This window comes from Xenopus tropicalis, chromosome 7 (assembly GCF_000004195.4).
Source record: "Xenopus tropicalis strain Nigerian chromosome 7, UCB_Xtro_10.0, whole genome shotgun sequence".
Classification (NCBI taxonomy): domain Eukaryota; kingdom Metazoa; phylum Chordata; class Amphibia; order Anura; family Pipidae; genus Xenopus; species Xenopus tropicalis.
In genome coordinates, this window is record NC_030683.2 from 72630976 (window position 1) to 72656310 (window position 25335).

The 25335-nt window shown below is 38.0% G+C and overlaps 1 protein-coding gene across 2 annotated transcripts in view; it reads right to left on the reverse strand.

Moving 5' to 3' along the window:
• The window catches only part of arhgap32 (Rho GTPase activating protein 32), a 312512-nt gene that overhangs the window by 191056 nt on the left and 96121 nt on the right, over positions 1–25335 (reverse strand). For both annotated transcript variants that reach the window (XM_012967128.2, XM_018095929.2), the window contains exon 2: positions 10702–10856. The gene's annotated coding sequence lies outside the window, so the exon portion shown is untranslated. The remainder of the gene's footprint in view (positions 1–10701; positions 10857–25335) is intronic.

Consider the following 25335-nt stretch of genomic DNA (forward strand, 5'->3'; position numbering starts at 1 on the left):
ATGGCTTATGGCCCCTTGTATTGAGTCAAATCTGGCTAATCAGATCATTTGGCCCAAGTTAGCCAGCTCATGTATGGTCACAAAGGTCATAGAGTATTTTGTTTTGAAATGCATTGCAGTGTTTACCATGCAACAACATAGAGTTAACCAATCTCTTGTTTGCTTTTGGGCGTGCTCCCAAAGAAATGGAGATCAATTCAGAACACAATAATAATTTGTCATGCTAAACACTGATCTCTGTTACGGGTGGCTAAACAATCACACTAAAACGGCGGGAATAGGCACTGACGATTCGGGGACTGCTTCAACGAGCTGGTGCGGCCCGATAGAAAAATCAAACCTGCCTGATTGAGATTTGGCCGATTTCAGGCCAGATGTTGGTCGGGGAGGCCCTCGGTGTTGCCCATACTCAGACAAATAAGCCAAAACAGTCTAAAGGACTGATGTCGGCAGATGAGATCGGCCCGTGTATGGCCATTTTAAGTCACTTATACTGTAGCACAGGGGGCGGGAACCTTTTTGGCCGAGAGAGCCATAAACACCACATATTTTAAAATGTAATTCCGTGAGAGCCATACAATATGTTTGGCTGCTGTGGGGCAAGGTAGGGTGGGTGCCAAGGATGCCGGATGCGATGCGGAGGAGGGCGTGGCCTGCGCTCGGTGGATAGAAGACGTGTTGTAAGGCTAATATTACATTATCTGTAATAGACAGAAGACGTGTTGTAAGGCCACGCCCCCCATTATTTTTTTTATTAAAGATTTGGCAGCGAGCCAGATGCAGCCATCAAAAGAGCCATATCTGGCTCCTGAGCCATAGGTTCCCTACCCCTGCTGTAGCATTTCTTTTACATAAGAGATCAAACTTTCTTGTAATAATACAATAATAAAAATATTGAAATCTTCCTGTATATCATACCCTTAAATATACAGTTTTTTGTTTTTTTTCCTTTAGCACTTATGCTTACCCCTTTTTTCTACTTCTATTATTGCCCCTGCTATAGTAATCCAGATAACAAAATGTCTGTGTTTCCCAACAGCAGGGCACTAGGTTTCTTATTATTTCTGTACTGTTACATATCAATTATCTCAATAATATAAAACTAAATGTATGCACTCATGCACAAGGTCATATGACCATTGGAAAACTTGCATTTCCTGGCAAGCAGGAAAAAATACTGGCTAATGCCACTTCATAGTGTGACACAGCTTTGATTGGATATAAATTTCATTTATCAGTTGCATGCAGCTCTTTGGCCTGACTAACTATTCCCCATAAAACATTACTAGATACATTTTCTTCCTGAGTCAGTCAGATCCAAGCTGCAGTGCAAAGGCCCATAAAATGCAAGGCAGGAGTCACAGTTAAATAACAACCCATCCATCCTGCCTGCTTAAAGCCCATCCTCTGAATTGCCATTCCTGTAATAAAATCATTTAATTCCCTTTTTATAAAGGGATAATTTATGCTGGCACAATAATCTATGAATATGACATATGGTCATATTCTACATTTTTAATATGCTGTTATTATATACATTACACAAAACAAGTATTAAATTACCCTTAGCCACATTTATTTTTAGTAGTGCTTCAGAGCCCAATATCAGTATCTGTAACTTCCTGGTTTTGTTCATCTTGATCACCTATTAGTTTCATTATAAGAGAGGTCCCCAAATTTTTTTACCCGTGAGTCATATTCAAATGTAAAAAAAAAAGAGTTGGGGAGCAACACAAGCATAAAAATTGACCTGGGCTTACCACATATTTTAGCCCTTATGTGAACTGGCAGACTACAGGAGGCTCTGTTTGGCAGCACACCTGTTTTTTTATGCAACCAAAACTTGCTTCCAAGCCAGGAATTTTAAAATAACCACCTGCTTTGAGGCCACTGGGAGCAACTTCCAAGGGGTTGGGGAGCAACATGTTGCATTATAATTTTCAAGTACTTCTATACTTACTGATGGATCAAATCTGTTTCTACTGAGTGATGACAACTGCTTTAGCCGAATGGACTGATCGCAGCCTTTAAGAAGCAAATAGACTAATTCCTCACTGAAAACTTTTCCAAGAAAAGTACTTTTCTTGACAGTAATGAAGAAGCAATTGCTTCAGTAAGTCTCTGGCAGATATATTGTGATCTGTGATCTTAGGTTTGAGCTTGAGGTTGAGAAAATATCATAGCTAATGAATAGACAATGAATAAATAATATCTAGTCATCAGGAGAAATGGCTGCTATTAGTCAAATCTACACTGAATGAATGTAGAAAAGGGATCACTTTAAAGGTGTTTATGTCAATGTAATTGCTGTGGTTCCATCATAAGGGTGTAGGTAGAGTGCATATAGCAGGATCTCTTCTTGCACATGCCATAAATATCATAAATTGTTGACTGCATTAATGTGCAACTAAAGAGATAATGCCTCTATTCTGTTGATTTAGAAAAAAAAAAAAAGGTAATCCCAGAATAACTATGGATTAGATGTTAACATCCCCACCCCCATTTTGATTTCATCTGCTGCACACTTTTCCTGTCTTACCAGTAGAACTGTATTTCTGTAAATGTGTAGCTTTGTGTTTACTCCTAAACTTTAAGAAAATACATTTACTTGTACTGTAATTAATACAATGAAATGTACTTTTAAACTATGTGCACAAGCTATGTATGGATAGTGTTTAAAATACCAGCCAAGGCCAGGGCAGGTATAACAAATTTACCAGAAATGTCTTTGCTGGTAAATTTGTAAAACTTTCAATCCACCCTGGACCGCCTCCAACCCACCCCTTTTTTTTGCTCTGACACTCATTAAATCAAATATTTTTAAGTTCTTGCTGACCTTGGCTCCTCCCCCTTTGAGTGTCCTGTGATGTCACCACCCTCTCATTTATGTCAATGCCTTCCCGCTCATGGTCCTGCCCTGCTGGACCGATTTTTCAAAAAGGTGGTAACCCTATGTGATTTTAGGGAAATATTTTTCCCTATTTTTCCATTAAGAATAATGGATAAAGATATTGTAGGTTGTCATCGGGAAGGGGAAAACCATGACAGAGCCCTTATTCAAGAATATATGAGACTTTGTTCTATATCAACCCATGTTCTGTGCTGGGAGCCAACAAACTAGTTGCTGGTTCAAAACTGAGGCACAGTTATAACTTCTTACAAAATGGAGGCCCAGCCTACTTTTTCAAATTGTTCTATATGCAGAGTCTCCAGTGAACCTATTGGGCTTTAATTTACAAAAGTGATTGTTTTAATTTGTTTCCACTTAAGAATGGAGACCTCAACCTGTGTGAAATTCCTTCTTGAAGGTGGGGTGCTGACCAGTGAACGGACCCATCCTGCCACGGTTATATAGTATATCCAAAGAACAAGGTTCACTGTAGCACACTGCAACAGTGGATAAAGATGCTTTAAAAGTGCTTAATTGGCTCCATATGTAGTTGAAAACAAAGTAAAGCCAAAGTAAGCCTTACTTTGTTTTTAAATATCATATGGAGCCAAGCATCTTTATCCAGTTATGTGGTGTACCTCAGTGAACCTTGTTATTTTTAATTTATTTAGCATACAAGCTGTTGGAGATAGGAGATGAGATTGTTGGAGTTTTAGTAAGATATTTGAATCTTAACAGTATTGACCAAGACTAACTGGTCATTTTTTGGGGACAAGTCCGTTTGTGGGTTTACCAGGAATCTTTGGTAGCTTTGGAAAACATGCAAAACATTTGCTGGTGTATGGACATCTTGACACCTTCCAAGTGCCACACATTAATTTTTGTTGCTGTAATTTTAGGGCAGTGGTACACGGCGGGATTAGTCACCACGCAACAAATCTTTATTGTCGCGGGTGACTAATCTCCCCACAATTCCATCCCACCGGCTAGAATGTAAATTGCCCCTCAGATGGCATACGTGTCACTGCGATGTCCCGCAGTTGGCCGAAGTTTCCTCCCAAGACAACTTCGGGCGACGTCGGGACATCGCAGCGACGTGTATGCCATACCACCGGTATTCTAGCCGGTGGGATGGCATTGCGGGGAGATTAGTCGCCTGCGAATCTCCCCGTGTGCCAATGCCCTTACTGTTAGGGAAGGGTGACATGTAAGGATTCTCATTTGTTATATTTCTCATTTATTATAATTGATTTTGAAGTTACAAAATTTCTCCACTTCTACCATGATAAAGGGAGGTATACGAAGTTTTGATGTAGAGCAAGAGATTATCGACAATGCTGGCTTTTTTATGTGTCTCTTCATGAGAAGTAAACTGGTAATAGCCTTAATTATCAATAAATAAATAAAAAAGAGTGAACATCCTTGTCCTGTGCTGTGGTAAATATATAAAGGTGGTAAAATGATCCATAAAAGGAGAACTCCACCCAGAAACATTGTTTGAAAGAAATTTTTATTCAAACCAATATTCCAGTTTACACTAATTAAAACATTTTAATGGTTTAAAGGTATTTGTAATATTCAGGGCCTGAACTAGAGGTAGGCAGCAGTGGCACCTACCTAGGGGGCAACAATTGGGGGGGCACTAGGCAGGTACCTCTTCTGCCTGACTAAACAAATGCCCCCACCATTGAATGGCACCCCCAGGGGCAAGGTGGCAGGCCGGGTTGCGCAGGGCACCCAGTTAGCTTTGCCCACCCCTGGTAACATTTATTCTTTGTAACTGTTACAGAGAGCTAAGTATAGGATAGAAAAATTAAAACATACAAACTGAAATTTTGTTTGTACACTGCAACTCTCTCTCCGTCTTCTTTAAGGGAATAGAAGTTAGCCATTGCTCACCAGCCAGGTAGCTCTATCAGTGGTGTTTCAACCATTATATGTTCTGAGTTGGGTCTTTTCAAAAGATATCCCTCTGGGGAGAAGGGTTAATTGTTGGATAGTCTCCCAATCAAGCTTGCTTGGAAATGGGAGCCACAGTGGTAAAGAACAGACACATTTGCAGTCTTTTGATATCAGAAAGTCAGGGTGTACTCGTTTAGTATAAGTATGGGACCTTTTATCCATGCTCGGGACCTGGGGTTTTCAGGATAAGGGATCTTTCCGTAATTTGGATCTCCATAACTTAAGTCTGTTAAAAATCATTTAAATACTGAATAAACCCAATAGGCTTGTTTTGCCTCCAGTAAGGATTAATTATACCTTAGTTGGGATCAAGTACAAGGAACTGTTTTATTATTACAGAGAAAAAGGAAATCATTTTTAAAAATTAGAATTATTTGCTTATAATGGAGTCTATGGGAGATGGCCTTTCTGTAATTTGGAACTTTCTGGATAATGGGTTTCTGGATAATGGAACCCATACTACCCAAATCTACATTATCCTTTTACTTGCTGTTCTCATTATCTCCACTTATATTTTTCCAACACAGAAATCGAGTCAAAAGTACTGGTAATGTAATCATGTGACAAAATGGTAAATTTTACTGATATTTAATAAATCGCCCCTCAACTTTATATGAAATGTTCTGCTCCAAATTGCATTCTCCAGTGTGGGACACTTACATATTTACACTATAAGTGAATATATTGTACAATCAAGAACTTTTTTGTTTTTACTACCTCAGTCGTTTTAAAACTAAACTTAAAGACTACCTCTTGGAGCACTCGCACAGCACCTGATCTGGGAACTAGCACTTATATTGCAGTGTCACTCACTGTGACCTACAGCACTTATATTCTCCTATTTGTGTGTGTAAGCTACTCTCCCTTCTAGATTGTAAGCTCTATGGGGTAGTGATCTCCATCCTCTTGTGTCTCTAACTCTTAATTATTGCAACTGTGCCTTGTATTTATTTGTATTTATTGGTATACTTTGTATTTACTGTATCTATTATCTTAATAACCCCCTGTTTGTATTAATCTATTTTACTGTACAGCGCTGTGTACATAAGTAGCTGTTTATAAATAAAGATATACATACATACATTTTCTGAGTTAGTGAACTGGGCCGCGCCTAGGGCAGCAGGCGGAGGAGCTGGGGGTTGAGGGCTCACCAGACTTTCACAAGCTAGGGGACATAGCTAGGTGCAGTGCCTAGGGTGGCTTCGGACCTAAATACAGTGCTGTGAGTGAACTCACACTCTTAGCAATCCCAGTCACTGAAACCCAGATTAACTTTGTGCCTATCACCAGCAATAAATATAATCCATTTTGCAAACTTCCAATGAGATGTTCCAGATCCAGGCCACTTAAGGCTATGGCTCTGTGATGAATGATTATCGATAAAGTATTTAATAGATGGAGATGTGAAATATAATTCTATGTAGAAGGATATGTACTGTATGTATGTATTTTAGAAACAACAAAATGAGGAACAGAAATAAAAATATGCTTTTAAAAAACTTGTATTCATGCACAGCACTAAATATTATGGCACGCCCTGTCATAGAAAATCAGCATTTGTTTTAACAACAGTATCAGTTTAATTAAAAATGTGCCTCAGCTTGAAAATTATGAATCAGTGTACAATACCCTCTGACATCACCTCACGTGTGTATCAGGATGTAGACAGAAGGCGGAGGCTCTGAAACTGATTTGTTTAGTCAGCACACAAAGCTGTTTCATCCACCATCCTGCCAGTAATAAATGTGTTTAGGAATGCATTAGGATCTGAAAAACCACAAATGTGGATGGAAAAAATAGTTCTTTTCAGTGTCATAAAAGCCTTTGCAAGGACAATGGATTATTGGGATTCAAATATCATGGCCTCAGGGAATAAGAAAGCCAACATATAAATCATCAGATAAGTTATCCATGTACCTTGTATCATATAGGTTAACACAACAGAAAAAAATATATATTTACAAGATATTACATTTTTAAACAAGACCATTGTACCATAGCTGCACCAGGTCTATTGCTCCAGAGAGAAGAGAAATTTGCCTGTTTTCAGTCAGTCATAGAAGAACCTATACACTTGTGGTGAATTGTAAGTCCTCTCCTAAGTCCAATATCTACTTATATAAGCAAGTGTGGTACCAGCACCCTTCAGAACCTTCAGTAGTTCTAGTATCATTTCATTTTTTTAAGGGGGTGATGGATATATGATTATATATATATATATATATATATATATATATATATATATATATTGTTTTTTTAAACAGTGATAGACTATTTATTGTTTACTTTTTTCTTTGTTGTGTGGGCAGGTCATATTGACTCTGTAAAGTCTATTTATTTTGGACTGAGCAGTACTGTTCCCCTGTATTTCAACACCATAATTGTGAGCTTAACATAATTAAGTCCCATTATTTGCCTAGTAAGGCTCAAAATAAATTTCATGTAATCTCATGTTAAATCATGATTAATCTCAGTGTGAAAACTTATATTAGATAAATGTAATAACACTATAGGTCAATATGCCTTGTATATTAACATTATAGACATTTCTGAAGTTTTATTTAAAAACAATATGTTTATACTGATTTGGGCAATTGTACATTTAGTAGTCCAAGAATTTAAGAAAAATTGCAAAAATTTTAGGAATTGGTACTGGTATCAGTGCTGTGTTACATGGATGGCTTCTGTTGCACAACAAAATATTTTCCAAAGCGCTGTACAATAAACAAGTGTATATATATATATATATAGATTTACATACAAAAACAACCAAGAGGTATAGAGTTTACACTTAACAGATGTCAGCACAACGGATTCTCAGCACAATCAAGAGAAGCTGCTTTAAAATAGCTAAGCAGCTCTGTAAATCTAGTGTCTGATTTGCAGGCAATAATAATATAATGCTTTATCACTGTGTATTCTCGTACCCCAGGCCTTACTCTTACCAGTGAGAATGAAGCTAATGGTGCATGCATTCCAGGTCATGTGCTGTAAACAATGGCTGGATACAAAGACATTTCATGGCAGAATGCATTGAGCATTCACTAAAGCCTGACACATGCCATGCACATTCATGCTCAGTTAGCAGCCTTATGCCATAAACGGAAGGCAATCATCAGACCAGGATGAACTTTGTGCACCTCAAGCGTTTTCATTTTTCCTTCCATATCTGTCTTGGGGGTTGGTACACTGAGGTTAACTGAGCATAATGTATGAAAGGACACAAAAGAAAACTAACTGAAGTTTGTACAAAGGTCATTAACGTCATTAATGTCATGTTCTAACCAGCAGGTTTCCAGTTTATTTAAGGTGTGCTACACATTGGATTAAAGTGACTTCATTCACTAGCTAGACAAGATCTAACAATAATGATTTCAGTTCATAGGAATATCACTTTTTCTTCTGTAAAGTCTAAAGTCATCAGAATAAAATAGGAAACATGGCTACAGATATGTCACCAACCAGGGCTGATTTGGGATATTCTGTTACCAGTAAGGGGATTGTTAGTGCAGAACAGAGCTTTTTGGACTTCATAATACTAAGCTCATATATAAAAAAGTACAAATGTTTCCTTATTTATTAAAAGAAAAAAAAAAAGAGTAAAAACCTCTTAAACTTTGAATTAAATAAATATTTTTCAGTTTGATAATGACAGCTCCAATTGACTTCTACATGACCTCGCCAGCTTTTAGATGGTAAAGTTTGTATTTTAGAGTTATTAGCTAAAGGCATGATTCCCAACGCTAAAAAGTTTGATTCGGGAAAATGAAAAAAATACAAAGTGCCGCACAGTATACTGAGCTTTTCCTAGTATAACTGAACTTTTTGAATTGAACCAATTGAATTAATGAATTAATTAATTCATTAATTGAATTAATGGAGAAATTGAAACTGCTGCCAAACTTACAGCTTTGAGGCTACACTCCCCAAACTTGAATCACACAGTCATGGAGTCAGCCTGAATGAAAATATGATGATTGCTGGATGCCCAAAAGTGAGTGGAGCTACAAACAGCCATTCAGATTTTTGACTTTCAATGGGGAAATTCAACCTGCTGCCATTCTCACAGTAATAACATCAGGGCCCCCAAACTTTGCAGAGTTAGGCACAAGGAAACTGTGGCTCAAAGTTAGAAAAAGTGGGCTACAAAAATTACCTGTTGACTGTCAATGGGAAAATTCAACCTGCTGCTATTCTCACAGTATTAATACCAGGGTACCCAAACTCTTCACAGGGGACAGCATTTATAGGTTTGGGAAAGTGGGTGGAGCCACCAACAGCCAATCAGATTTCATCTATTACATTTTTTTTGTTAAAATGTAAAATGCTGCCATTCTTATACTATTTATGCCAAGGCCCCCAAAGTTAGTCACTGGATGACAATAATTCAAGGTTTGAAAAAAGTGGGTGGAGCTGCAGACAGCCAATCTGATTTATTTCATTGATTTTAATGGGGAAATTTTAACTGCTGCCATTCTCACACATTTAATGCCAGTGTCCCCAAACTTTTCACAGTTGATTACTGGGGGACTAAGGTTAAAGGTTAGAAAAAGTGTGTGGAGCCACCAACAGCCAATCCGTTTCCACCCATTAAATTGAATTGGTTAATATTTAAACTGCTGCCTTTATTTAAGTATTAATTCCAGGGTTGTTAAACTTTGCAAAGTTAGTCACTGGGTATTTGCGTTACAAAGTTAGCAAAAGTGGGCGGAGCCACCAACAGCCAATCACAATTCACATTTCAATGGGGAAATGTAAAATGCTGTCAGTCCCCAAGATTGGTCACTGGGGTGCTGCAGTTCAAAAATAGGAAAAGTGGGCTGGGCCAATAACAGCCAATCAATTTCATCCTTGGTTTAAATTTAAAATGCTGTCATTCTCACACTATTTATGCCAGGGTGCCCACTGTTTGTCACTGGGTGACTTCAACTCAAGGTTAGAAAAGGGAGGGACACCCATCAACCACCAATCACAATTCACCTATTCACTTGTATTAGTTTAAATTTAAACTGCTGCTGTTCTTTAAGTATTAATCATAGGGTCCCGAAACTTTGCAGAGTTAGTCACTGGGTAACTGCAGTTCCAGGTTAGAAAAAGTGGGCGGAGCCAACAACCACCAATCAGATGTCACTCATTGACTTTCAGTGGGGAAATTTAAATTGCTGCCATTCAGTGGGGAAATTTAAATTGCTGCCCCAACTTTGCACAGTGGTTTTTACTATATAACTGTGGTGGAGCCAACAACAGATCAGATTTTATTCACTGACTTCACATTTTTTGTTCTCAAACTTCCCTTTCTAGTTTAAAATATAATTCTAAACCAAACCAATGATTTCTGAAGGAAAGTTTTCAAAATCACTATAATCCATTATTATTTTATCACAATACATGCAGTCTTTTATAATCAGACAAAAAAAGCAATAATACAGCAATATGGTCTTTAATTAAATCATTAGGCCACAAGACCTACTATCATACTCCTTTAACAGGGCAGGAATAATGTTGCTCAAGAAAACAATTAACCTACAATACTGTAGATTCCACTGGATGGAACTGGGCAAGCCATTTGCCTAAAGAATATAAAAAACTGACAAGATTTTTACATTTATACTGCAGAGAGGAATAAGATGAAGACTGAATAGATATGTAGCCAAACATTAGAGAACAAATAAATTGTACACAATAATTGTACCTATGCATTTCCTTGAATGTTAGACAAAAACTATAATGAAAGATTTGCCTGTATGTATTGGAGCTAGCATCACATACACACATTGTCAAAGCAGTTTTGGAGAATACAAGTTTGTTTGCTTTGTTAACTCTGTTTGCTAGCTATAAGGATCCCTTACTTGGTAAACAGTCCTTGCTGTAAGGTTTCTTTGATGTGAGCGCCATGATTGAGATGTCTCATTCACAGATGGCTATACAAACATGAATTCCATCAATTCCCATTTTCAAGCAATGATCCATTCCCGCCCACGGAGAACATAGTAGGTCCCTTGGCCTGCAATAGAAGGCAATAGCAGTTACTGAACAGTGAGTTAGTATGCAAGTGTCATGCTTCATCTCATCTGTTGCCATAGCAGCCTCGCAGCAATTCACAGCTCTGGCAAGAAGCTATACAAGCACCATCCCCCTCTTTCACCAAAGCCTGACAGTTTTAATGACCTGTTGCAATAGCCTATTCACACAGGCAGCAGCATGGCATACTTTCCTATGATTAACTTACATTTTCTCAAAACTCTTCTTAAAAGACACATGACAAAGCAAAGTATGCCATGCAGGTCTTCTGGGTAATTGCACCATAAACACAACTAGCTGCTACACCTCACATGCCCTTCTCATCCCTGTTCCTAAAACACTTTCCTAACACAATGGATTTCTACAATCATAGTTGTTTTTATTCAACTTTAGAAATTAAACATGTTATTACTGTATAAAGTAGAGTCAAACATCTGTTAGTGCCAAGCCTGTCATAATCTCTTCATTAGTAATAAACATTTCTAGATGAGCACTAAAGACTGTGTTTACACAATGTTTAACAACATTTACAATATTTAAATTGTATTTGCTCCTTAGTAGGTAAGCAAGCTGACAATTATTACACTTGCTACTGTACTCAGGGCTGCTGTACCAGTTTGCAGTTACATTAGCTCTACTGTAGCCCTTTGTTTAAAAAACATATAATCCTCTGTATCTCTGAACTGGATTCTATTCGCTGACAACAGAACAGTTGTTAGTTTTGTTATGCCTCTAGTTATTTTATCTGCTCTATGCCAATTCAACTTTTTGCAGGACACTACCAAGCAGAGAACTCCAGAAGAGTTTACCTGAAAGGGGACACAGTTTGCATGGGAGTATATTAAGGTGTAACTTGTGTTGGGGAGAATGGGAACTTGGCTAGGGGTAACATTAGTGTAGTGTGGTGGATGGGATAAATAGTCTACAAGTGTTTTATGGATAATCTCAATCTGCAGTGTTAGAAGGTATTTGCTAAAGAACAGGCTGAACCCATACTTTACCTGCAACAAGTGTTCTCAGTACTAACTCCAGCACTTAGCAATTACCCCTACTGCTGTCCTTTTCAGCAGGACTAAGTTTAGCTCAGTCATGAATACCACAGGCAGGAAGTACTGTATGAAAAGTAGGTAAGTAATCCAGCCAATTGTATGTAATTTACCAAATGTAAGGCTAATTGAGATAACATTAGAAAAATGTCTGTATGTACAGTATGTATATATTTTTTGCTGCATGGAATAAGTAGTTATTATGGAATCACATTTCATTCATATTTTCTGGGTCAAAGGATTTCTTTTAAATAAAGGAAAATTACATCTGAAGTTGCTGTTATGTAGGAGTTCTTTTGTAAAGTTATTTAAATATGCATATAAAATGTGTCATGTCTTTCATGCATGTATTGTTTTAACAATACATGGAGTGAGTGACTGAGTGTAGAAAATATTAGTGCATTTTGTTCTAATAGTATTAAAATATGCAACACAAGTATGAAAATGTGGTAACAAAAAAGGGGCTGCAATTGGCCATTTGATAGGCCACTGTGGACTGGCAGCCAACAGGAGGTTCTGTTTGACAGTACACCTGCTAATTTTGCAACCAAAATCCAAGGGGTTTATGAGCAACCTGTTGCTCACGAGCCACTGGTTGGGGATCACTGATCTTGATAAACCATTTTCTTAAAAATATACTCTTAAGTAGTATGTGCTATTGGGTAATCCTAAATAGAAAATTGCCATTTTAAGTACTAAAGGCTGCCCCCTGGGATCATACAATTCATGGTGCACACAAACAAACTAAGGTCTTTTATTCCCACACTTTCCCACACTTTCCCACCTTTTGTTGGAGCTGCACTATTTCCTGTCAGGTGATCTCTGAGGAAGTACACAGTCCATCACAAAATTGTAGCAGTTCAGTGTAAAAATGCAACTGGATAAAATAGACATACTGTGCAAAATAAAATAAAAAATTTCAATATAGTTAGCTAGGCAAAATTGTAATCTATATAGGCTGGGGTGGGCAGATCCATAATGGCCAGAACACTACTGCTTCCTTTACAGCTCTATATGCTGTAAGCAGTCAGTAACCAATCAGTGATTTGAGGGGGGGTTTGCATTTTAATCTGACCTGCATGCTCACAAACTAACCGAACAGTTATGTCCCATGCCCCATCCCCTAAAGTCACTGACTATCTAAGAGGTTAGAGAGCTGAAAGCAGAAAGTAGTGTTTTGGCTATTATGTGAGACATCTGGTCACTCCAGCCTTTATAGATTACATTTTTACCTAACAAACTATATCAAATATATAATACTGTTTATTTTGCGCAGTCTATCCATTTTACCCAGTCTCATTTTTACACTGAACTGTTCCTTTAAAGTAAAAGCTGTAAAAGAGCAATATTTACTGACATATATATACCAGATTGACAAGGCCTCTTAATATGATTAAAACTGTTGTATAAGTATTTATCAGGTATTGGTTTTCCTTAAAGGAGAAGGAAAGGCTAATAAAGATTTAATCTCAAGCTGCAGGCATACCTTCAGTTGTCTCAATAGTGCCCTTAAGTCTCCCCATATATCACCTGTTCAGATGATCAGAAGCCAAACAGGAAGAAAAAACGCTGAGCTGTGAAAAGAAAGTTCCCATAATGCCTCACTCCTGCACCAAGTGAACATGCTGAGTTAGTAAGACCATGGGGGAGATTTATTAAGACATGAACGCTCGGAGCGTTAATTCGAACGCTCCGAGCGTATATTCGCTGATTCGCCGACTTTTTCGCACGCTTGCACGACTTTTCCATATGCTTGCATGAAAAATTCAGAAAGGTTGTTCACAATCATGTAAGTATGAAAATTTTGTGACTTTTGGATCGCCAATACGATATTATCGTGACTAATACGATTTTTTCGTAAGCATTTTCATGATATTTGCGATCATCAGAAATTATCGTATGCAATCCGAATTTTTCCCATTCGGGATTCATACTCGTGTTTTAATGAATCAGCCCCCTTGAGTCAGCTTCCTGCTGATTGGCTCAGATCCACATTCCTAAGAGGGGGAGTGAGTTCTTAGCATTCTTGAGGGAGGGGGGAGCAGGAGAGAGGAGACAGCAGAGAGCTGTGTGTCTCTGGCACAGGAATTACAGACACAAGAAATCTTTTCACAGAGAAGTCAGTGCAGCATTTCTGTGAGTGCTTATGGCTGTATTTACACAGACCTTTCTGATAAAGTTTACTTAGTTTTTATTTCAATTTAATAGTGTCTAAGTTGCTGCCATTCAAATTTCCCCACTGAAAGTCAAGTGACATCTGATTGGCAGTTGGTGGCTCCACCCCCTTTTTCTAACCTGGAACTGCAGTTACTCAGTGACTTACTCTGCAAAGTTTAGGGACCCTAGGATTAATAGTTACAGAATGGCAGCAGTTTAAATTTAAACCAATAAAAGTGAATAGATACATTTTGATTTGATTGGTTGGTGGGTGTGCCCACTTTTTCTAACCTTGAGTCGAAGTCACCCAGTGACAAAAAGTGGGCACCCTGGCATAAATAGTGTGAGAATGGCAGCATTCTAAATTTAAACCAATAAAATTCAATGGATGGAATCTGATTGGCTGTTAGTGGCCCAACCCACTTTTCCTATTTTTGAACTGCAGTCCCCCAGTGACCAACTGTGCAAAGTTTGGGGGTTTAGGCATAAAAATTGTGAGACTGACAGCATTTTACACTTCACCATTGAAAGTAAATAGGTGAAATGTGATTGGCTGTTGGTGTCTCCTCCCACTTTTTCCTAACTTTGAATGTCAAATACCCAGTGAGTAACTCTGGAAAGTTTAACAACTCTGGAAAGTTTAAGTATCTGGAATTAATACTTAAATAATGGCATCAGTTAAATATAAACCAATGAAATTTAATGGGTGGAAATGGGTTGGCTGTTGGTGGCTCCGCCCACTTGTTCTAACCCTGAATATGTAGTCAGCCAGCCAAACTGCAAAGTTTGGGAACCCTAACATAAATAGTGTGAGAAAGGCAGCATTTTAAATTTAACCAAAAATATTCAATAGGTGAAGTCTGATTGGCTGTTGGTGGCTCCACCCACTTTTTAAACCCAAAAAATGCAGTCCCCTAGTGGCCCTGGTTTTAATACTGTGAGAGTGGCATCAGGTTGAATTTCCCCATTGAAAACCAATAGTTAAAATCTGATTGACATATGAAGTCTATAAGTGAAATATGACTGGCTGTTGTTGGCCCCACTCACTTTTCTAAACTTGGAACATAGTCACCCAGTGACAAACTGTGCAAAGTTTGGGGACCCTGACATTAAACATGTGAGAATGGCAGCAGTAAAAATTTCCCCACTGAAAACAATGAAAGAAATGTGATTGGCTTTTGCGGCCCCGCCCACTTTTTCTAACCTTGAGTACGAAGTCACCCAGTGACTGACTGTGCAAAGTTTGGGAACCCTGACACATAACCAATAAAATTCAATAGGTGAAATCTGATTGGCTGTTGGTGGCTCTGCCCACTTTCAAAACTAAAACTGCAGTCCCCCAGTGACCAACTGTGAAAAGTTTGGGGACCCTGGTGTTAATACTGTGAGAATGGCAGCAGGTTGAATTTCCCCATTGAAAGTCAATAGGTAAAATCTGATTGGCTGTTGGTGGCCCCACCCACTTAAAAAAATACAAAAAAAACTTAAATGCATAGTCACCCAGTGACTGACTATGCAAAGTTTGGGAACCCTGGCAACAAACCAATAAAAATCAATAGGTGAAATCTGATTGGCTGTTGGTGGCTCCACCCAGTTTTTCAAAACTAAAACTGCAGTCCCCTAGAGACCAACTGTGAAAAGTTTGGGGGCCCTGGTGTTAATACTGTGAGAATGGCAGCAGGTTGAATTTCCCCATTGAAAGTCAATAGGTAAAATCTGATTGGCTGTTGGTGGCCCCACCCACTAAAAAAAATACAAAAAAACTTAAATGCATAGTCACCCAGTGACTGACTATGCAAAGTTTGGGAACCCTGGCAACAAACCAATAAAAATCAATAGGTGAAATCTAATTGGCTGGTGGTGGCTCCGCCCACTTTTCAAAACTAAAACTGCAGTCCCCTAGTGACCAACTGTGAAAAGTTTGGGGACCCTGGTGTTAATACTGTGAGAATGGCAGCAGGTTGAATTTCCCCATTGAAAGTCAATAGGTAAACCCTGATTGGCTGTTGGTGGCCCCGCCCACTTTTTCTTACCTGGTGCCTAACTCTGCAAATTTTGTGGACCCTGGTGTTATTACTGTGAGAATGGCAGCAGGTTGGATTTCCACCAAGTCAATAGGTAAAATCTGATTGGCTGTTCACAGCTCCGCCCACTTTTGGGCATCCAACAATCATCATATTTTCATTCAGGCTGACCCCATTTCCTATTAAAGTCAATGGGTAACATTTGATTGGCTGTTGTTGGCCCCTCCCACTTTGGGGGTCATCAAACAAATGTCGCTGTTTCATTCGGGGTGACCCGATGATTATGTAATTCAAGTTTGGGGGGTGTAGCTTCAAAGCTGTAAGTGTGGCAGCAGTTTGAAAATCTTCCCTGTCAAAGTCAATAAAAAAATTGGGGTGTTCGGAGCGGTGCCACAAAAAGACGGGGGGCCGGATCGCTTAGAAAAGCACAAGCAACCTGCTCCGCTATAGGGCGAAGAAGTGTGGAGAGTTTGGATGTTGTACCCCTAAAACTGTAGGAGGAGTAGCGTTTAGAAAATGGGGGGTGCTAAGAATAAGAAGAAGAAGAGGAAGAAGCAGAAGAATAAGCCAAAGTCAAAGAACAGTAGGTTGGGGTTTTCAACCCAACATAATAATAAAATATATAGTGGTCCTCACAGTCTTAATGTGCTCACACACCACCATAAATGTAAGCTACTTCTTGAATTATATAAATGTCCCTAAATTGTTCCAGCTTATGTTGCAATTGTCAGCATTCTAGGAGTTTAGGTAACCCTTGCCATAGTGTTGTATTCAAATCCAACTGATTTTGGTGTTTGTTGATTTTATTCCATTTCCCTAGGGCTTGCTAAAAGAAGAAACACTAGAAGAAACACTGGATACAATCTTAAACGAGCCAGCAGTATTTACATTATATACTAACGAGAAGCACCAACTAGTTATTAGAACTTCATAAAAACATTGGGCTTGATCTGTTTCATACATTTAGCAAGAGAAACAACTTAGTAAAATTGACAGGATCAGATGTCAAAATGAACAACCCACTCCACTTTGTTGGAGAGACTGTAAACAAGCAGGTTCTTTGGAACATATCTTTTGGGAATGTCCTAAAATCCAAGGATTGTGGAAGGAAATAGAGGTTTTTCTTAGGAAATGACCTGTGAATTTGATGTGTATTCCTCCCAGTATGGCCCTTCTCCACATAAAGACCATGGACTTGCCTCCCAAGGAGAGACTGATTTTTAATCACATTTTTGTGGTTACCAGGTGTAAGATAGCAGAAAATTGGAAATCTAAAATAATTCCCAAAATTGAAGATATTCTTAAAACTGTAAAGTTTAATCTCAATGCAGAAAAAACCTGGGCAATCAGATCAGGAAATTTACAGTCCTTTCTGGTGAGATCAAGTTTATGGCATTCGATATACCCAGATACTAAATTGAATGATCTTAATTAGAGGTTATAAATCCCATAAATCTAATAAATCCAATACATCCTATAAACCCTCTCACAGAGATGGAGACTTTTCCAGTTGTGTACTCTGCATAACACAATAATTTATGAGGAGAGCGTACTGTTCTTAACTCTTAGCAATTGAATACAACTTCATTAGTTGTAGTATTAGGTGTAGTTGTAGTTATAGTTTTTACTATATGTATACTTCCTTATTGGGATATATCAATTTATTATAGTAAAATATTGCTCTATATTTTTGGTGAAGCAAAATTTCTTAATGATACAGCTTGACTATGTTCAATCAATCCTTTGATGGATGCGACCCCTAGGATCTCAGTAGTGTCAGTTTATACGCGTTTTGCACGTTTTCAACGCGTGATTAGTATACGGGTATAAATATACGTGTACATAACAAATTTCTTAACCAACAATATTAAATTATATTATATCATATTTTATCATATGTTGACCAATACTGAATGTATAAGTTTTCAACGGCTGTTATTATTTGTACTGCAGATTATTTTTCTGCATAATGTAAATATTAATGTTTGAAAATATTTTAATGCCTTTATTTGGCTATAATGTTTAAAAAAATCCCAATAAAAATGATTGAAACTAAAATGAACAACCCTTGCTAAAGCTCCGCTATAGCAGCTACTTAATATATGGCAATAATAATGTACTGTATATACTCAAGTATAAGCCTAGTTTTTCAGTACCCAAAATGTGCTGAAAAAGTCACCCTTGGCTTATACTCGAGTAGGGTGCCATGGGTCCCTCTAGGCTAGCACCCTCTCTCCTTTGTGTGCAAATTAGGCCACCTGCAACCAGACCCTCCAGTGCCCTGGCCTAGGCTCCCACTAGCAATACTTATTTCCCCTTACATCTCCTATGGGACCGGGTCTGCTGCCGGTTTGCCAATGTGCAATGAGCGTGGGGTAGTACTCATATTGTTTTTGTTGACCCTCTTCTCAGCTTACAGAGCTAGTTTACTGTTTTTCTTTGAAATAAATATTGAAAAACAAATACCCCACTGATGCCTCAATTAATGTAATTTTATTGGTATTTATTTTGATTATTAAAACTTAGCAGTAGCTGCTGCATTTCCCACCCTAGGCTTATACTCGAGTTAATAAGTTTTTCCAGTTTTCTTAGGTAATATTAGGTACCTCGGCTTATATTCGGATCGGCTTATACTCGAGTATATACGGTAATTTAATAAATGGCACAGAGCATTATTACTATTAGTGCTCAGACATAGATATTGCTAAGTGTTATACATACAGTATCTGAAATAACCACATAGCACAAAGAACATGAAAAGGAATTGATCATCTTATCATTAATCCCAAGATAGAATGTATTCTATGATATAGTGCCTGGTTCAGTCTCAAAATAATCTGCATTTCTTAAATGGTCTCAGGCATATGCATTTACTAGTTCTATTTTTGATCTACTACTCAATTAAGCCATAAGCTTTAGATGTTGCCCAAGATTCCTGGTTGCCATGGTGTAGTTTAATTTTTCTGCTTGACATACTTTTCACAAGATTCACATTTAAAAGTTCCAGTCCTTGGAAATAATGCCACAAAATAGCAGTTGATCCACCCCATCTGTAATATTGTATTTCTGTCTCTAAGAATAACATTACCATATACAACAGAAATTCGGGTCACCAAAATTCCTGCACACTTTGAGTTACCTTCTTTCAGATGTAAATCCATAACTAATTCTCATGATCAGAAAAATCTGTGAACACCTTGTGCTTCTTAAGTGGATCACTTAGTTCTTTACACTTTAGGGAAAGCAGGTGGATATGATATTCATGTTTAAACCATTTGACCCTCTGCTGACATTGCCTAAATGGATTACAAAATTAACACAACATGGGGAGCATCACCACAGTTACAGATCCAGGGTACCAGAAGGTGTGCACAGTCATGATTATATGAAATTATTTTTAAAAAAGATGGACAGTATGACTTTAGTCTAATGCGCCTTCCCTTTTTAAATATCTAAGATATAGTTCCCATTAAAATATAACATAAATATATTTATTGCGCATAAATAAAAACAATAAATAAAAACTAAATACAGGTGTAATAATGGAAAGAAAATTGTGTTAAAAATTATAGCAAAGGTTGCCTGTTAAGGGGAATTAACCCCAGAGGAGGTTATGGCCCTAGCGTTTTACTTCTATTTTGTGGCCCTGTGTATTTTTAGTGTGCTTCCTAAGCTGAGGGTCTGGGGCTTGTGCACCTGGACCAGCTACTGAATTTGGTAAGTTGATTTACAACAGGTACTAGAGGCACCATTTTTGTGGTTGTTTGTTACTGTGGTTGTTTGTTACTATTTTATCTACCTCACATAGGTGGGGTTGCCACCTTTTCTGGTAAAAAAAAAAACAGCCTTCCTATATTTTTCATCTTTCTGCCCTATAAACAACATTGGCATCAAGATTCATTTTTATTGGCCAGATGGCAACCCTACACATGAGCAAGCTAGGTGTTGCTCTGAACAGCGCTCTAGGGGCATATTTATAGTGTGTAGGCCAACATCACCAGTGATGTTGCCCATAGCAACCAATCAGATCTTTGCTTTTGTTTTCTAATTTGTAGGTGCATGTTCAAATCTAATTGCTGATTTGTTGCTATGGGCAACATCATTGGCAATGTTGACTTACACACTATAATAAATATGCCCTTAACAAGGAAGCTGACGCATCTGAGAGAGAGCAAACATGCATTCTCCCTCTCCAGCCATATTGGTCTTCGGTTTACCACCCCCAGCCACTGCATTGCCTTATGCTCATTACTACTTCTCTCAGTCTGAATGCTGCAAACATTCTAAACTGCTGCTGCTAAAAGTCTGATTGCTCCACAACAAACAGAGCAATTTAGTGTTTGTATATTCACCTTCACTTTCAAAGCAAAATAATAGGATTTTTTTTCCTTTAAAGAGACATTTAAATATGAAAGCATTAATAAATGTGGCTAATGAACATTTCCATACCTCCCAACATTTGAAAAATGGAAAGAGGAACAAAAACAAATGCCGCACGTAGCACAGGTTTTTTTTGGCCACACCCATTTTTGCAATCACACTCCTTAAATACTCCCATTTTACAAAATTTTACATGTTATTTAATGTTTGAACACATTTCTGGGGGTTTTGGGGTCTTGTTTTATGTGTTATTACAGTTTTGCTAATGAAGGTGAAATTGCCCTTTAAGCTTCAAGTCTCAGCTCCCCCGGGATACTTGTTTAACTACAGTTATAATTGTATCTCAGTGCAGGTGTAGCTTGTTAAAGGAACAGTAACACCAAAAAATGAAAGTGTATAAAAATAATTAATATATTATGTACTATTGCCCTGCACTGGTAAAAGTTGTGTGTTTGCTTCATAAACACTACTACAGTTTATATAAATACCCTGCTGTGTTGCCATGGGGGCAGCCATTTAAATTGAAAAAAGGAGAAAAGGCACAGGTTACTAAGCAGATAACAGATTAGTAGCATAGATTCCCATTGTATTCTATACAGTTTATCTGGTATCTTCTTATGTAACCTGTGCCTTTTCTCCTTTTTTCAATTTAAATGGCTGCCCCCATGGCAACACAGCAGGGTATTTCTATTAACTACAGTAGTCTTTCTGAAGAAAACACACAACTTTTACCAGTGCAGGGCAACAGTACATTATATTTTAATTATTTTAAAATGTTTTTATGTTTTAGTGTTACTGTTCCTTTTTAACTTTCTGGGCTCTCTGCCAAAAGTTACTTATTTAATTAAGTGTGAGAAACAATGTGTCTAAGTGCAGGTGTAGCTTGTTAAGATTTCTGGGCTCTCTGCCAAAAGTTACTTTTTTTGATTAAATTTGTATCTTTTTTAGCGTTCAGTGCAGGAGATCAAATGAGGGACTTTTCAATAAGTCACCCAGTAACAAAATGTTAGGCACCCCCCAGTGACTTAAATCGCTTACCTTTTACCCTGGGCTGGTGCCCCTGTTAGGAGAAAACCGCACCACCCCGGGGTACCTGTAGCAACTGTCTCCTGTTCCTTTTGGCTTTTCACTCTACTGCACATGCACAAGCGCGCAAACTTAAACAAAAAAAGTCTGCTTTTTCATCTACTGCGCATGCACCAGCCCAGGGATTCCAAAGACAGAAGGAAGAGGAAACACTTGCTGCAGCTACCCCAGGCTGGTGTGGTTTTCTCCTAACAGGAGCATCAGCCCGGGTACATTTTGGCACCACAAAATGACTTAGCATTTCCTTCATCTGCTTATGGAAAGCAGATTTCACTATTGAGAAATCCAGATATATCATATGACATGCAGCTATGGAGGCAGTTTTTCTTGTACTCAACTTGGCCAAAACTTAGGCTACCTAAGGCCAACAAAACTCCTAATTTGAAGTTTCAAGCTTATACTGGCAGTTTTAAACCAATAATTTACAAGACAAAACAGAAAAGAAATAAAATTTGTACACTATTGGCAAGCATTCAAGATATTATTTACAAATGTCATATCAATATATACAGTATATATACCGGTGCCTGACTATAACTGCCCCTCCACGTGCCCCTCTTTGATATCACTGAAGGGGTTGATGCAGTTAAGAGTGTTCACTTTTGGTTTAGGGTACTTCTCTTTAGCCGCCTTATACAATTGTAAAAGTGTAAAAATTTCCATGCCGGTATCCGTTCTAAAACCCAAGAACAGCTACCAGATTTTTAGTTACAGAGAGATAAGTATGTGGCATAAGAGGAAGATGACCTATAAGCACTATCCTTAACTACCTTGTAAGTTGGGTGATCCTAAAAGTGCTGAGAACATTTAAACTAATCTATTTTGTCTTGATTAAACCAACTGACTATATGTGACAAACGCAATTATCATATGTGGAAGGGTTAAGTCATTAGTGACCAATTCAATATCTTGGCCCAATAGTTCATTTGTTTTTTTTGTAGATTATCAAACCACCTTTTGCAAACCCATTGAAAACTTCTGTCCCGGACTACTGCACCAGTGCTCCAAGCTATGCATTTTTTAAACATATTTCTTAAATACAAAACAGGTATATTCCCATGTGGATAGCTTGTTATGCTTAGGGGAAAGCTTTCCTAATTTTTTCATTAACCTTAACCTTTGCATCTGTCTCCACATAGCAACTTCATCCAGGAGAGGAAATTTTGTCCAAAACCAAAAAGCCTGCAGAAAGCCTGCAGCACTGCCAAGAGTTGTTGCTATTCAAGTATAATAAATGCTTTAACTACATTCAATGGTACTACTGTGTCAGTCCTACTGCATCTAAAGTTTATTATATAGTCTTTTTATATTACGCGTTCTTGACTTATTTGCCATAAAGCCAAAGAGAAAAAGAAACAGCAGTATTTTTGCTGATATCTTTGCATGGGCATTTGCTATTAAAATTATCCTCTATAAAGCACAGGGTTTAAGAACATGGCCTTTGTAAATGGACATGGAATGTCCTTAATTTTAAATGCTTCCAAAAGGGTTTCACGTAAATGAACAGCATGGATTTATGTCATTCTGTTGGAAGTCCATTGGGACATTGCACTTGATATTTCACTTAATACTACCATGTCAGTACCCAACTGTTTGGGCTTTAGATTCCAAATAGTATTGTTGTAATATCTCCAACATTGTATCTGTATCTGCTTTTTTTGGTGCCCCTGCCTTTAAAGTTCAATATATACAGTATATATAAAATGAAGAAATGATTCACTAATTAAGTCCAATGAGTATTCCACTTTTTTCATATGGATATTTATTTCTCTTGGATTCACCTGGGCTATTGTAATTGTAAATTATATCCTTATAAATGGTGCTAAATGATGTCATCTATTATAACTGGTGCTCAGTGATGTAATTTCTTTTACATGACTTACTGAATCTTGTGTATTAATATAAATAATGTACCCCATGTTGTAAAATCTGAGAATATTAGTCAGTTACCCTGGAGTTCCATGACCTGTATAAACAATAGAATTTTCTAGTAGACAGTCCTCTGCACTCACCCATTATCAATATATACAGTATATATATAGGACATTAAGACATTCTGTGCATTAAGCTACTAAGAGATGCCCTCCCCTTTAAGCAAAACGGGGAAAGTTTGTCCATATATTGCAATATAATGCCTAATAGTTTAAAATGTAGTGGTTGAGCACAACTTTCCCTTTTTTAGTTTATACAGGAGCAGTGGCCAGCTCTATGTTATAGCTCCCACCCTTCCCAGCTACAGTCAGTGATCCCAGTGGAGCCAATAAAAGGGCAAACATTTGGGGGTTTTAACCTTGAAAGCAAGTAAGTTGCAGGTAAAACTTAGTCCCTTTGTTAAATGTTTATTGAAGCAGTTGAATTCTCAATGAATCAGATACTAGTGAGTGCAGGACTGGCTAGAAGGGATGACTTTGACCTAGTTGGCCAGCTTGAAATCTATTGCAATCCCTCCCCTTAAAGGGAAGGGCATTTCTTGGTAGCTTAATGCACAGAATGTCTTAATGTCCTATATATATTGATAATAGGTGAGTGCAGAGGATTCTTGCTATATTATGAAGGAGGCTAGTACTGTAACAATTTTATTGGGTGAGAAATAGGCTGGTGACCCATCCAATGGGATCTTTGTAACTCAAAGTTAAATTAAAAAAATATATATATAACATTATTTGTAGGGTGTGGCTGTGATGTAAGGGACAGGAAAGTGGGTGGACCAGGTGAGGAAAGGGTGGATGTGAATGGCAAATAGGCGGGGAAATGATTGGGGCAGAAGTGGCCCTGTGAGTATAAAGCCTGATCAGCGCAGCAAAGGTGAGGAAAGGGGGGATGGACATATAGGGTATTACAAATTTATCGGCAAATACATTGCCTGTAAATATGTAATACCAGTTCTGGCGCTAGCTGGGGATTTACTGGCTAGGTGGCAACTCTACCAAGAACCAACTAAGGGGCCTGTGGTGCCTGATCTTGAGAGTGTGCCAAGGGGCCTATGGCTGTGCCTGCAGGAGGCCATTCTTTTGGAGAGTGCAGCAGTAAAGCTGACTTGGAAGTAGCCTGTGCGACCTGGCTGATGGGAGGGAAGCTATCTCTGAAATGTGAGCAATGGGGGGGCTAACCTTCTGGTGGTCTAGGCTTTGGGAGAGGCACTGGGCTTGTCAGGTAGTCATCTTTGCAAGAGACTGATTTTAATTTTTGATGCCATATAAAGATAAACACCTAGTTGATGTGTTTTTGAGTTGAGTAAAGAAAAAGCAAAGTCCTATTTACCTTCCTCTGCCAAGAAACCCGCTTGCCTACCATTTCAAAAGCTAATATTCCCACAATATATATGTATATAAATTGTACTTAGTGATGCCATTTTTGTCACATGAATTACGCAAACTTGTGTATTATAGTAAATAATGTACCCCCTTTTGTAAACTATGAGAATTTTAGAAGTAACCTTGGAGTTGCATGACCTATGTAAAGGCAATCTGCCTTAGGCCTCATGCTTTTATACAGTATGGTCATGAAACTCATGTTTGACTTATTATTCTCATCTACATTCAGCCTAACACTGCTTCAGCAAAACTCTGGACAATTGTGTACGTTCTACAAATCCTGCATGGAAAAGCTTATAGGTAGAAATAAAATTAAAACATGGATAGCATATGCAATCCTCTTTGTTTGGTACAGTTAAGAAAATAATATTTTGGAGCTTACCTTCAACAAATCTGTGGGTCAGATTCTAATGTAACATTTCTTTTATACTTTAAAGAATGAATATCCTCAGATC